The following is a 14,574-nucleotide window of genomic DNA, read 5'->3' as shown; positions in this document are numbered from 1 at the left end:
CTTACATTAATTTTTGAATATAATGAAAGGAAGGGGAAAAGTTTCAATTTTCTGCATCTTGATAGCCAGTTATCCCAGCACCATTTATTGAATAAGGAGTCCTGTCCCCATTGTTATGTTTAAAAAATTATTCAAAGCTTTACATATGTCTTACAGAAAACTGAGAAAATATAACCAAAACAGCCTAAACCATTCCACATAAAGAAAACTATGTATTCTAAATAGTATAGTACTCATTCTTCTTGATTTATATATCCTATACTGTGATATCTTATGGCACAGTGCCTTGTCTGACTTCCAGTTCTCATCATCTATACCCGTACCATAGCCTTAACTGAATGCACCTTTGGTGTTTGAAGATTCACATTCCAAGAACTGAGATATTTGGGACAATGAATAGATACACTGTGAATAGTATCATGCATGACATACTTGAATAGATAAATAGTTATGAATGGTCACTCAGTGGCAATAACCATGAAGTGACCTATTTGGAACATAGAATAATGGTCTGTAAACCTTAAAAATGTTCTAGACAAACATGCTTAGTGCACATGTATTATGATTTGCCTGTGGTATATTCTCTTTTCTACTAAACCTGCTTATAATTCAGATCCCATCTTTTATCTGTGTTTAATAGAAATTTTATATTTTCTATTCTGGTTAGAATATCTTTTGTTTTAAATCTTAGAGATTCTTCTGAATGTTTAATACTGGTCATTGGATTGTGGGTTTATCTCAGACAGTTATTGGAAACTAAACTGGGCCAAGACAATGATGGCATCTCTGCTCAGTAACCACTAATCCTCATGCTGTAAGTACCCTCCAGGGACTTATACCATGAGTATGCTGAGGTCAGTATTGACTTTTTCTTAGAAATGGGCAGTCTGGGGAACCTTGAGTACATTTTGATTTGATTTTTGGTGTTAGGCTTAAGAATGTTCAAATGGCACCAGAACACAGGACCTGCATGGTTCTATAGATTAATGACAGCAAGAAGACGTGTCTAGTTCACTTTGCTTCAAGACATTTAAGTAGCTTCTGAGGCCAAACTCATGATGTTAACACATTTAATTAATTAAAGTCAGTTGAGAATTCAAAACAGAGGGCAGAAAGGAAATTGACACAATAATTTTTTTTTCTCCACATACATGTGAATATTGTCTTAAATAAGTAAATTGAATAGGTCGTGCTGAAAGTAGTCATGGCTAATACAGCACTGGCATGTGATCCACTGGTGGAAAGGAACTCCTCTCCTCCTAGTAAACATAATGTATTGCTTAATTCTGGAGTGGCCCTGAAAGCCAGCAGCAGAAGAGTTGCCTGATTGGCAAATGATCTGAATGATTGAGATGGTTTTAGTGAGAAATGTCAACCCCTCCCCTGGGAGTGTCTGTGATGTGCTTGTGTGGGCAATAGCAGGATTGGGTTGGGCCGGCAGGGGGTCAGGAAAGTGCCAGACAGATGTCCAGGTCTGAATTAAGCCAGTGATTTGGGAGCCAGAAAATGAAGACCAGGGAGTCAGTAGTTGATTGTGGCCAAGAACAAGATGGAGATCAGGAAGCCAGGACATCAGACCTGTATGGAGAAGAATAATCAGGCCTGGGTGGTGAAGAATGAAAGAATGAGACGTTTAGAAATTGAGTTCACTTGCAGATCTGGCATAGCACAAGCAAGCAAAATGCAAGCAAGAATTGAACCAGCAAATGTGCAAGTCATTTATGGTGTTTTGTGCGTCTTCGTCTGGCAGGGTAGGGCTTGTAGTATTTTTCCAAGTAACTCCAGGGGTCTGTTCCAAATTCCTGCATCTTCTGTTTGTCAGCTATGTACCCTTGGGCAAATTACGTAATTTCCCTAACGTTTAATTTCTTTGCCTGTTAAAGGGGGATGCTATTGCCTACATTCCATGGATTTTCTGAAAGTGTGTTCATTTTGTGATAATTCACTGGCAAACTTAAGATTTATGTACTTTTCTGATCATATGGTATGTATCAATATGTTTATTTGAAATATTTAAAGAGTTTAATTTTTTTTGCTTATTTTAAGAATATGTTTATTTTAACAATGTAGGCTGGCAACAGTGGCTCACACCTGTAATCCCAGTGCTTTGGGAAGCCAAGGCAGGTGAGTAGCTTGAGCCCAGGAGTTTGAGGCCAGTCTGGGCAACATAGTGAGACTCTGTCACTATAAAAAGTAAAAAAATTAGCTGGATGTGGAGGCATGCATGTTAATCCCAGACACTTGGGAGGCTGAGGTAGGGGAATCTACTGAGCTGGGAGGTCAAGGCTGCAGTGAACTGCGATCACACCACTGCACTCCAGCCTGGGTGACAGAACAAGACTGTGTCTCCAAAAAAAAAAAAAAACAAATAGATAAAAAATTATACTTTGCGTGCGTGTGTGCGTGTGTGTTCCTGGCAGATAGTAGAAACTACTGTTTTTAGATGGTTTAAGAAATGCTGTAGGAAGCAGAAGTTTTAAGTAGATTTTTCATAAAATCTTATGTTATATTTGAGCAGATTCTTTAAACTTGTCTATAATTAACCAAGCTTGTTTGATATATGGCCATTTGCTTCTTTAAACACAGGCAAATGCTTCTTTATTTGTGAAGGCTATAGGATTTCAGTTGGGCCTATGCAATACCAATAAGTAAAATAATCAGATAATTAAATAGATATTTCAGTTGCTACAGTGAATCAAACACCCAGATAGGCAAACATATCCTTTTTTTTTTTTTTTTTTTTTTTTGAGATGGAGTCTCACTCATTCACCCAGGCTGCAGTGCAGTGCCACAGTCCTGGCTCACTGCAACCTCTGCCTCCCAGGTTCAAGTGATTCTCCTGCCTCAGCCTCCTGAGTAGCTGGGATTACAGGCATGTACCACCATGCCCAGCTAATTTTGTATTTTTAGTAGACACATGGTTTCATTATGTTAACCAGGCTGGTCTCAAACTCCCGACGTCAGGTGATTGCCCGCCTCGGCCTCCCAAAGTGCTGGGATTACAGGTGTGAGCCACCGTGCCTGGTTTATATACCTTTGTTTAGCTAAACTGTTAAATTTAAATTCTGCTGTTTGGAATTATGAAACTACAATTTTCCAAATTATGGAAAATTATGACATGTTAATAAGTGCTAAGGGCCAAAAAACTTCCATGGCCAACTGAGTTTGGGTAACTTATAGTGTTTGCTTCTTTAGAAGTAAATGGAATTTTGCATTTTTTTTTTTAAATGGAACCATATTCTCAGGAAGCTAGTTGGGATATTGATGTAGACATTTTTTGACTCACAGTTTGGGTTGAAAGAGAAGATTTGTTTGGTTAATTGATATTGGTATTCCTACAAAGTAAGAAATTATAATTTCCTCAATTCTTAGGCCACCATTACTACTTCATTTGAAAATTAGGAATTTACTGTTATCACTCCATCTAATGGACTTCAAATTTTTCAAGGATGGTAACTTTATATATTTATGCACCCAGCTTTTGTACTTAGTAGGGATCAAGTAAATAAATAATAGGCCAGACTATAAGCACTTGAAAGAAGTTTGGGATATGAAAGGTAGGCATTTTCGTGAACTTTTAATTCTTCTGGATGGCTAAGGACTATGGAATTTGAGAAGATAATTTACAAGTAATGTATTAGTCCATTTTCATACTGCTATGAAGAAATACCCAAGACTGGGTAATTATAAAGAAAAAAAGGTTTTAATAGACTCACAGTTCCACATGGCTGGGGAGACCTCACAATCATGGTGGAAGGTGAAGGAAGAGCAAAGGCATGGCAGCAGGCAAGAGAGTGTGTGCAGGGAAGTTGCCTTTTATAAAACCATCAGATCTTGGCCGGGCGCGGTGGCTCAAGCCTGTAATCCCAGCACTTTGGGAGGCCGAGACGGGCGGATCACGAGGTCAGGAGATGGAGACCATCCTGGCTAACACGGTGAAACCCCGTCTCTACTAAAAAATACAAAAAACTAGCCGGGCGAAGTGGCGGGCGCCTGTAGTCCCAGCTACTTGGGAGGCTGAGGCAGGAGAATGGCGTGAACCCGGGAGGCGGAGCTTGCAGTGAGCTGAGATCCGGCCACTGCACTCCAGCCTGGGCGACAGAGCATGACTCCGTCTCAAAAAAAAAAAAAAAAAAAAAAAAAAAAAAAAAAAAAAAAAAATAAAACCATCAGATCTTGTGAGACTTACTCACTATCCTGAGAACAGCACAGGAGAAACATGCCCCCGTGATTCAGTTACTTTCCACTAGGTCCTTCCCATGACACATGGGGAATATGGGAACTACAATGCAAGATGAGATTTGGATGGAGACACAGCCAAACCATATCAAGTAGTGTTTCAGAATTCTTTTGGCCCTAGATTTTATAAGGTATTTGCAAGGTATCGGTAAGAATGAAGATTTTCATTCTCACAGAAGGCTTTTCTTCCTAGTCCCTCCGTTCATTCACTGGAACTGCGGAAAACATTCACAAGTGATAATCTCTGAAGTAGTCTCTTTGGCCTCTGCCTAATATTTCTGTTCTGCTATGAAAGTTCTTTCTAAAACATGAATTTAAATTAGGGGTCAGCAAACTTTTTCTGTAAAGGGCCAGATTGTAAACATTTTAGGTTTCATGGGCCGTATAGGCTTGGTGTCTATTGCAACTACTCAATTCTTTCCCTTTATAGAGCAAAGGCAAGCACAGAGAACTTATAAAGAAGGAGTGTGACTGTGTTCCAATAATACTTTATTTATAAGAATGGCAGATTTGGCCCTCAGGCTATTGTTTGCTGACTCCTGATTAAAGTTATGTCACTACATTACTGAAAATTGCTTGATGGGTTTCCATTGCAACAGAAAAAAGTTCAATATAACTAGCCTAGTATACAGCAGTCTGTAATTCTACCCCAGTCTATCTTTCTACCATTATTTCAACTACATCTCAAAGTGAGAACCATTATAATTTGCTGATTACATTCTGAGTGGGTTACCCACCAACAGGGCTTTATGGTCTTCAGCAGCCCTGTTATCCTACACCCTGAACTAAACCAGTATCTTTGCTACAGCTAATCTTGGTATAGGACCAGATATTTGATTCTATAGGCACTGAGGTGTAGTTTGAATTGTAATCCCCAAATCTTAACTAATAACCAGAGATGCCTATGTTTAACCTGTTGAGTTGTCATCAGAAAATGGGCATGTAGTGTCCATGTGTATCGGTTGTGTAAACAATTCAGACTGTTAATTTTTAATATACATCTTTTCTTCCTTTTTTAAAGGGTAGAATAAAAGTTTGTCATTTATAATTGATGACAGTTGGGTATGTAGTCTTCATACTTCATCTTTCTTTTCTGAACATAAAAAAATTGTGTTTTAAACATCCATTGGCTGGTTATGTTTTCAGAATACATGGTTAGATTAATTCATTAATGGCACCTTCAAATTTTCCTTCGTTAGCTCCAGAAAATTCACTCATCTTTTATTCTGTTTTGAAAAGTGGAAAGTTAGCATGCATTCGACTTCCACTCTGAAGTAACATCCTGACAGTAATCTACGTCTACTTCAAGGAATACCACTCTGGTATACTTTTCAGAGAGAATGCAAGAAAGACTTGATCATTTTGCAAGGCCTGCACCACGAGTCTGGAGTCAACTACTATGAGCTTATCTCCTGCGCTGTCCAGGCTTCCTGAGAAGCATGTTGCTTTTCATCTGCTTCACTGTTTTGGGTACTAGAGTCTGACAAGTGACCCTTAGGACCCTTACATACATTTTCAACTCTGAGTTATTGAACATATTCATCAAATTCTTTAGCAAATTCAAAATGGTAGTAGCTATTTAAGTTTCTTAAATACCTAGTTGGTGGAGGAGGACTGAAGTGGGACACTACCCAAATTTATCATTACCTGTTATTTTTATCAAGAAACATTTTCAGTTCTGAAGATGATTTTAAAAATCCATTAAATTATTAGGAGAGAGACAACAAAAGATTGGAAAACTTGAATAGAAGTGTTAATAAACAGGGTTCACAGAAAAGAAAAAAATATTCTTTTGGTTTAAAGTTTCTTAACTTTTGAGTGTTCATTCATTTGTTCATGAATATTTATTGATCTACTATGTTTGATATTCTGGAATACAGAGATGTTAAAGATGTTATGAATAAATACCTGTGACCAGTATTTTGGATATTGCCCCAGTGAACATTTAAAACAAATGCCATAGCCTGGCCCTCTGACTCTGTTCTGTGTGTGTGTGTGTGTGTGTGTGTGTGTGTGTGTGTTGTGGTAAGACAATGTTGGGGGTTGGGCATTTTAAGTGCTATCTTGTGTGGAAAAACACTTAAAGATAATGCTGTTGTTATTTCAGCAAAGTAGTCCTTGATGTTCTATTTGATATGATGCTTTTTGTCAGTTGGTTTCTCAGTGTTAATGTCTCTACCAGATTAAAATAACCCGTCATCTTTTAGAATATTAGCCACATTTAACTCAAACTAATTCTCAAATGAAAGATGACATATTTAATCAAGGTAAATACATTGATGGCCATTTGAAAATACATTTTTAAAAGTGACTTCAATCAGACAGTAACTTAAAGAAATACTCTGTAGAATGTAAACATGAAGTTGACTTGTAGCAGGTGTAGATTACCTTCCTTATTCCTTGACCAAGGATGATTCGGGAAAGTGCATTGACCGCACCACAAAGGGAAGACTCTTGCACAGGGCCAATGGGAGTGACTAGTGCACAAGTGCTGGATGTGATTTCTCTCTGTCTTTGGGTTCAGCTCCCTTGGGAGCCTCCTCTTGATGGCCACTCAATTGACAGCCTGTTTTCCAAGAACAATTTTGGGCTCAAAATTCTAGACTAGCTATCTCTGCTCAGGGCGTGAGCAAATATACTATTGCTCTGACTGTTTTTCTCTTTGGCTTGTTCTGTATTAGTCTTCCTTTCTTAAGAGTGGGAGTACCTCATATTTGATTGAGGGTATGGGAGGGAGTGGGCAAAGCAGGCCATTGTTGTTGTTTTGGCTCCAGGTTACACATGCTTTCCTAACCCCTTGGCATAAGGAGTCCCTTGGTGGCCTACCACAGCTTATAGTGCTTGGCCACAGGCTCAGAGAAGTAGGGTGTTTACTTGATGGCCATTTCCCTCTGTGCACATATTTCCTTCCGTGTGTATGTATTTCTCAGACCCTGCACGGAGAGGAGGCAGTTTGAGCACAGGATTTTGGATTAAGTTCCCATGACTAAGCCATGTTTTTCTTTGTTTTTATAATCATAAATCTGTACCCCTTACTGATATAACTTATATGTGCTTTAAAGGAACCTAGACCTTCAGGTATAGTTGAATAATTAAATTTTATTTATTTTCATATTATAAAATGCTGTATACATGGTAAAAAATCAAACAAGAAAACTAAGTTAAAAGTGATTATTCTATTTGTAACCTAATGTTTCAATTGCCAGAGGTAATATGCCTTTCAATAGTTTCTGATGTATGTCTTCAACACTTTGTATGCATATATGCCAGTGCATAATTTAGAGGCATATAAAAGAAATTAAAACAGAATTATTTAAAAAATACATAGCACAAATGAGATCAAGCAATTGTGTAATCTGCTTTTTAAAATTTAACAATATCTTAAAGATTGTTTCAGGACCTACCTCAATCTTTTAATGGCTGCATTGTTTTCACAGCAGAGATGTATACTAATTTATTCAATGAGTGGTTGATTAGTTTAAAGATAATAAACAGGTTATTGAACAGAGAATACTAAACTGAAGTTATTTCTCCCAGAGTAAAGATCTTTTTCTAACCTACCTCTCTTTTTTTTTTTTTCCTGGAAAATAAAATTTCAGGTCTACATTGTTGGAACTGTGAGTTTTGGAGATGCTAATATTAACATCAGTTGGAACAACAACAATAAAAAGAATTACAACAACAAAAATTGTGGTTGGATCATATTGTAAGGTATTAATCCATGTCAAGTATTTCTTTCTTCTGTAGTATCCTGACAGACCCTCCTTTTAGACTGTTGTGGAGACAACAGCCACCTGCATCTGAAGCAGCCCCAAAGATGAGGGCATTTTTTAAGAGAGGCCAGTGGCTAAAACGACAGGGAGATTCAGAGAGGTTCTCTGAGCTCTCAGAAACTAGGTAATACTTGGGCTGGGGAAGAGGCAAAGAGAGGCAAAAGAACTATTCATAAGAGAGGCAAAATAACTACTCATAAGAGAGAAAGTAATATGGGAAAAACTGGGGAGAAGAACACAAGAGAACCACTCTGGGAGCTGAGTGAATGTAGACTCTGCTCTGAGTGAGTTCCTGTTCCCAGGACTCTCCCTGGTGTCTGGTTGTCTCTCCCTTTTCTACTGTTCTTTATTTCCTGTGATCAGTCTTGGAAAGGAAAGTTGTTGTTGCTGGGGAGCTGAGACATCCTAGAGTGGCCTTATCCCCTGACCAAAGCAGGACAAATGAAGTGGTTGGAAATATGCTGGTGAGCTAGCTCGGTAGTGGGCACACAGGTCTCATACTCAACACTGTAGTCAAAGCAAACAGAACACAGATGTGAACAAAGACCCTTTGAGAAATGAAGTTAGTATGGACAGCTCTTTTGAGTTTGCTATAAAGAGGAGCAGAGAAATGAGACTATTGGGTTAAAGGAAGGTGGTAATACAGTATCAGTGAAAATACAGCAATTCATATATATGAAGGCTTACTATGTGCAGATGCTGAGCATTTTATCTATATTATCTCAATTAACCATATGGGAAATAGGTAGCTAGCTAGATGAGATTGCTGGGGACAAGAAAATTTTTCTAATTTTACAGATGAAGTTGAGGAGGCTTGGGATTTTTATGAAACTACTTGTCTGAGGTTTCACAGCTAGTTAAGGAGAGTCAATATCTGAATTCAGGCAATCTCACTCTACAGCCCAGACTCTTAGCCACTGAACCACTCCCTTGATTAGTAGGAAAATTAATATTAGGTTGATGCAAAAGTAATTGCAGTTTTTGCCATGACATTAAAAAGGCAAAACCACAATTACTTTTGCACCAGCCTTGGAAGAGTATCTACATTCTCTGACTGAGGACGGGTCAAAGATAGGAGGTGTAAAAAGGAATGCAATTGAAGGAGAGTGCTGGAGTTATCTAGACTATGCCGTCTTGATATTTTTTGAGAAAGATAAGCTAGGGAAGTCACCTTCAAGTCATCTAGGGCAGACAACACAATTCAACGGGTGGAACTGGATTTAGATGGGAGGTGAGAGGATGGTGGAGCTCAGTGCAGAGGCCTATGAGCCTCAGGTGCTGGGTAGTTTTGGAGAGAGCAATTTTGTTTGAACATGAATGTTTTACTTGAAATGCTGACAAAAGATCTTGTTTTCCTTAAAGACTGAGGCCTAAAAGAGGGATCTTAAGATGTTCTTCATGACTATGTTTTGCATTTGTAATTTGCTACTTATTTACTTCTTAGATTGAAAATACATTTTTTTTTTAAAGTAAAGTGACTTGTGCATATGAATGGGCCATTTGAAATATCAAAGTGAGCCCGAGGCGGCAGTGGTGCTAGTGATTGTCTGCCACCCCAGCATCCCTGTTTCCTTCTGCCAACAGCTCCAACTTTCATTTGGGTGCCTATCTCTATTTCCACCTAAGGCCTTAGACAATTATTTCCTTATAGTTCTATGGCTACAGTGATTGGCTTAGCCATGGACATGTGACCTAAGCTACTTTAAAAGAAATGTATCAGTTTTTTTGGGCATGCTAGAACACAGATTTTTCTTTTGTCCTTTGGGTTTGAACCTGGGAGGATTTAACCCTGACTGCTGCTGGCAACCTGCTGACCAGAGGGGACAGCCTGTGTAAAAAGGAAGTTTTCATATATAGGTGAGCAGAGCCAGTTCTAGAAATAGAGTATTGGTTCTGTTTTCATTACTTTATTCCTTTTATCAAGCCATATCTGAGGGAAGTCCTTCCCTGGACTTTGCAGTTAGGGGAGACGAAATTTTATCTTTTTACTTAGCTCACTTGTGATTGGAGTTTCTGTCATTTGCAACCAAAATAATCCTAGTTAATATATAGGGGAGAATAATTATTTATTCATTGGACAAGGCGGAAGAAAAGATCAGTGATGAATGCAAGAGGCTTCCTTTTTGGGGGGTCTCTAAAAGCTTCAAAATAGAAAATTATTAAGGTTGCCAAATAGATAACTCTCAAACTTCTTATGAATAAATAACGAATAAGAGATGCCACTGGAAACACTTGCTAAACTCATGATACACCCCTGAAAAATAAAATAGAATTAATAGTCTATGAATAGCACTGAGCTATAAACCACCCTATGGAGCAACTTGCTCCATTCTTAGTTTCGGTACAATATTTTAGTCTGTGAATTATTCAGAGAGATACACAGGATTTTCATATGGCTTTAAAATTTTAGAAATATATTCTGGTTTTATTTATAACAGCCATTGATCAATCTTCCATTTGTCAAATATAAAATACTGTATAGTGACAGACAAAAAGGATAAACTATTAAAAAATAAACTTTACAGTCAATTTTTTAAAAAACACTTATTTGTAGTTTTTTACTCATATTCATTTTCAAAAATAGTGACTGCAGTCTTGTCAACATTTTATTTTAAAGATTTTTTGCCCCAATTAGAATAATATTAATATTTTGAAATTTATAAATCCTAAAGCATTTTCTTTGAAAAATTTAACCCGTGTCAGCATATCATGCCTAGAAAAGTTTGATAAGTGGAATATAATGGAGAAAAATTAAGGATGGACAATATTAATATTTTATAACTAGAAGAAAATTATTAAACTGATCTAAAAGTATTTTCCTGATATTCTACTTGGAGAATGGAATCTTAAGCTTCTTAATTCCTTGTGATGATGTGGAGTAAATTAAGAAATTACCTCGAGGTAGTCTAGGCTGGACATGTTATTGTAAAAAGGGGAAAATAAATGTCTTTCTAATTGTTATGGGTTCATTTTAATAAAGTTTTACATTGTATATATTACATTAGAAAACTTATTTTTCCTCTCAATATCTCTAAACATAAGTTTTGTTTTGTACAAAAATGAAGATATTTAAGTTTTTATAGAGAAACAAGCCATGAATGAAGGAGGCCAGAAAGCATTAAAGATACTCCCTTTGACTGTTTATTTCCATTACAGGTAAACAATTGTTTAATAGCATCTTTAAAAGCATATATTTTCAGAAAACCAAATATTCTTCCTTCCAGTGTGTCTTTCTAAACAAGTAGTATAGAAGGGAATGACCTTAGCAAAATATCTCTTTGTATTTGGGTGATAACTTCCTTTCTGCATTTTAAAAGATAGGAACCTCAAAAAATCGCCTGTACTTCTCTGTGTGGACTGCAGTCATCATATGGTGAAGATGTTAAGAATATAATTTTTATTTATGGCAAGTATTTGTCTAGATTTTACTAAACATATCTTTATAACACACATTTATTTGTCTAGAATCCAAGTATCTAGAAATCTTATATAAGCAGATTCCCTTCCACTCCCTGCCTTTATGATAGAACCATGACTGGGCAGTGGTTGAGTAAGATGAATGGGAATAGACTGGGGAAAGGAATCCAAGGTGGTCTGCTATGTTTAGATAAAATAACTGGTCTTATTTTTGGATATGAGGAAAAAAGATCTACAGGTGATGAGACCAACCCATCTAGAGGTCTAAAATTGCTCTTAGCTGTGCCATTATTGTATCCACTCTTAGCACATAGCATTGTCCAGGCACTTTGTGTAGTGGAAATGAATGTGTAGGTAATATGGACCAAGAAGGCCCAATAGCAGCAGCTATTGGGAACTCAGTGATACAAAGACAAAGATGGGGAGGGGAAACCTAGCTATGGTGAAGACCAGCATGTTCACATTCTTGTGAAGACTGCAAACTCCTTGAAAGCAAGGAAGCAGGTTTAGTTGGTTTCTGTAATCTCTCTGACATAGTTTGATGCATAGTAGGTGATCTGATTTGACTGTGTCCCCACCCAAATTTTATCTTGAATTGTAACTCCCACAATTCTCACATGTCATGGAGGGGAGGAACCTGGTGGGAGGTGACTGGATTATGGGTGCGGGTCTTTCCTGCATTGTTCTTGTGATAGTGAATGAGTCTCACGAGATATGATGGTTTTAAAAACAGGAGTTTCCCTGCACAAGCTCTCTCTTTGACTGCTGCCATCCATGTAAGATGTGACTTGGTCCTCCTTGCCTTCTGCCATAATTGTGAGGCTTCCCCAGCCATGTGGAACTGTAAGTCCATTAAACCTCTTTTTCTTTCCAGTCTCTGGTATGTCTTTATCAGCAGCATGAAAATGGACTAAGACAGTAGGTACTTGTTTTCTCATTTAATTTCTCATCTAGAGGGTAGAACAAGATGGTGGAATAGAAACCTACACCATTAGTCCTCCACCATGGAGGAATGCCAAATTGTAACAACTGTCTGTGCACAGTAAAGCACTGTCACAGAAACCAAAAATCGGGTGAGCAGTAACAGTACCTGGTTTTAACTTAATATCACTGGAAGAAGTAGTGAAGAGAGTTAGAGAGTCCTGAATTGCCAACACCAATCCTTCCCCATCCCCCAGCAGCAGCCATGTGGCACTAGGCATCTGTGCATTCTGGGGTGGGACTTGGGGGGAGAGCACAGCAATTGGGAAACTTTATTTTGAATTCAATGTTGCCCTGTCATAGTGGAGAGCAGAGCCAAGCTGGGTTCAGCCAGTGCCTGTGCTTAAAGGAAACATTTGGACCAGCCCTAGCCAGAGAGGAATCACCCATCCTAGTGGCTGGAACTTCAGTTTTTCTCCAAGCCTCACCACTGCGGGCCAAAGTACTCTGGGGTCTTAGGTAAACTTGAAAGACAGTCTAGGACACAAGGACTGCAGTTCCCAGGAAACTCCTAGTGGTGAGCTGGACTCAGAGCCAGAGAACCAGGGTAACACATGACCTATGGAGACACTGGCCTGGGTGGCTAGGGGAGTGCTTGTGCTGCCCTTCCCCAAACTCCAGGCAGTGCAGCTCTTACATCAAGGAAAGTGAATCCTTCCTTTTGCTTAAAGGAAATGACAGCATAGAGCAAACAATAAAGAGGACTTTGTCTTGCATCCCAGATACCAATTCAGCCATAGTAGCATAAGGCATTGGGCAGAGTGCTGAGGCCCCTATTCTAGGCCGAAGATTCCAGACGACATTTGCAGACATACCCTGGGATGAAAGGGAACTTGACACCTTGAAGGGAAGGACCCAGTCCTGGCAGGATTTATCACTTGCTGACTAAAGAGCCTATGGACCCTTAAATATTTAGGAATTGATTAAAAAAAAAAAGATCTCGATAATGAAAATGATAAAACACTGATGGAAAAAATTGAAGAGGATACCCCAAAATGGAAAGATATTCCATGGTCATAGATTGGAAATATCAATATTGTTAAAATGTCCATACTACCCAAAACTAATCTACATGTTCAATGCAATTCCTATCAAAATACCAATGACATTCTTTACAGAAATAGAAAAACAATCCTAAAATTTATATGAAACAACAAAAGATCGAGAGTAGCCAACAGTATCCTGAGCAAAAAGAACAAAATGAGAGGGATCATATTACCTGATTTCAAATCATATTGCAGGGCTATAGTAAACAAAACAGCATGGTGCAGGAATAAAAACAGACACATAGACCAATGAAACAGAATAGAGAACCTGGAAACAAGTCCACACACCTACAGTGAACTTATTTTTGACAAAGGTGCCCAGAACATGCACTAGGGAAAAGACAGTCTCTTCAATAAATGATGCTGGGAAAACAATATCAATATTTAGAAGAATGAAACTAGATCCCTATCTCTCACCATATACAAAAATCAAAATGGATAAAGTACTTAAATCTAAGACCTCAAACTATGAAACTACTACGAGAAAACATTGGGGGAAACTCCAGGACATGGAACTGGGCAAAAATTTCCCACGAGCACAGATGACCAAAGCAAAAATGGGCAAATGGGATCACATCAGGTTAAAAACCTTCTGCACAGCAAAGGAAACAATTGACAAAGTGAAGAGACAACCCACAGACTTGGAGAAGATATTTGTAAACTACCCATCTGACAAAAGATTCACAGTAGAATATATAAGGAGCTCAAGCAATTCTATAGGATGAAACTTTAATAATCTGATTTAAAAATAGACAAAAAATTTGAATAGACATTTCTCAAAAGAAGACATACAAATGGCAAATAGGCATATGATCATGTCACCCCAGTTAGAATGGCTTTTATCCAAAAGATAGGCAATTACAAATGCTGGCAAGGATGCAGAGAAAAGGGAACTCTTGTTCACTGTTGGTGGTAATGTAAATTCATACAATCACTGTGGAGAACAGTGTGGAGGTTCCTTAAACTAAAAACAGAGCTACCATATGATCCAGTAATTCCACTGCTGGGTATATACTCCCCAAAAACGGAAATTAGTCTTATCAAAGAGATATCTGCTCTCTCATGTTAGTTGCAGCACTGTTTAAAATAGCCAAGTTTTGGAAGCAATGTAAGTGCCC

At 38.1% G+C, this 14,574-nt stretch overlaps 1 long non-coding RNA gene across 1 annotated transcript in view; it reads left to right on the top strand.

The window, feature by feature from the left end:
• LOC105479445 (uncharacterized) overlaps positions 1–7,909 on the top strand; it is an 81,755-nt gene extending 73,846 nt beyond the window's left edge. The window contains exon 3 of the long non-coding RNA XR_985900.2: positions 7,839–7,909. This is a non-coding gene — a long non-coding RNA (uncharacterized lncRNA). The remainder of the gene's footprint in view (positions 1–7,838) is intronic.
• The last annotated feature ends 6,665 nt before the right edge of the window (positions 7,910–14,574 follow it).

Source organism: Macaca nemestrina, chromosome 5 (genome assembly GCF_043159975.1).
Source record: "Macaca nemestrina isolate mMacNem1 chromosome 5, mMacNem.hap1, whole genome shotgun sequence".
NCBI lineage: Eukaryota > Metazoa > Chordata > Mammalia > Primates > Cercopithecidae > Macaca > Macaca nemestrina.
Note: the sequence above shows the minus strand (reverse complement) of the source record. Positions and strands in the feature narration are given on the sequence as shown.